This window comes from Alligator sinensis, unplaced genomic scaffold (genome assembly GCF_000455745.1).
Source record: "Alligator sinensis unplaced genomic scaffold, ASM45574v1 scaffold1544_1, whole genome shotgun sequence".
NCBI classification, from domain to species: domain Eukaryota; kingdom Metazoa; phylum Chordata; order Crocodylia; family Alligatoridae; genus Alligator; species Alligator sinensis.
Window position 1 is genome coordinate 25597 of NW_005843630.1, and position 976 is coordinate 26572.

Here is a 976-nt window from a genome sequence, read left to right on the forward strand (position 1 = left end):
TCCCCAGCAGATCCGGGTCCCGGTAGAACAGCCCCTGCAAGGGACTGCGACACGCAGGCAGCAGCCTGCAGCTCCCAGCCACCCCCGTGCAACCAGTCTGAGCAGGGGGGAAAGCCCTTCCTGCCCCCCAGTGCAGCATGGGGCTGAGCCCAAGCACGGGGGCAAGACCCTCCTGCCAGGACCCTGCGGGGTTGGTGCCGGCAGCAGCATTGGCACAGCCCAGCCCAGCACTCAGCACCTCTGGGGGTCTGGGCGGATGAGCTCCCGCACCCCAGCCCCAGCCCGGGCACCGGGCGCGGGGTGGGGGGCTGGGGCTAGGCCCCAGGCAGGCAGCGCTTACCTGATCTCCTCCCCGCGCCGGTTGAAGATGCGTGGCGTGGCCGTGCGGAACTGGCACAGGACGATGGAGGCGTCGAGGGCCAGGGCGCGGCCTGGGGAGCCCGGCAGGCGGGGCACGCCCCACAGGCCTCCCAGGCGCCCCGCTGCAGCACCCAGCGCTGCCCCGGGCTGGGGCACGGGGGGCTCACCCCGGTACTGCTGCAAGGGCCACAAGCTCACGGCGTCCGGGGCTTCCTCCCCCACCAGCTCGGCCAGCCTGCCCATGCCCATGGGTGCAGGGATGCAATGGGCTCCAAGGGGGCTGCAGTGGGGATGCAATGGGGCTCTAATGAGGTTTCAGTGGGGCTGCAGCAGGGGTGCTATGGGGCTGCAATGTGCTCCAAGGAGGTTTGCAAAGGTCTGCAAGGGGATGCAAGGGGGCTGCAAGGGGGTTGGCAGTGGGGATGCAATGGGGCTCTAATGAGGTTTCAGTGGGGCTGCAGCAGGGGTGCTATGGGGCTGCAATGTGCTCCAAGGAGGTTTGCAAAGGGCTGCAAGGGGATGCAAGGGGGCTCCAAGGGGGTTGGCAGTGGGGATGCAATGGGGCTCTAATGAGGTTTCAGTGGGGCTGCAGCAGGGGTGCTATGGGGCTGCAATG

General features: G+C 68.4%; 1 pseudogene; it reads right to left on the reverse strand.

Moving 5' to 3' along the window:
• The window catches only part of LOC102372450, a 3840-nt pseudogene extending 3231 nt beyond the window's left edge, over nucleotides 1-609 (reverse strand).
• Nucleotides 610-976: the final 367 nt, after the last annotated feature.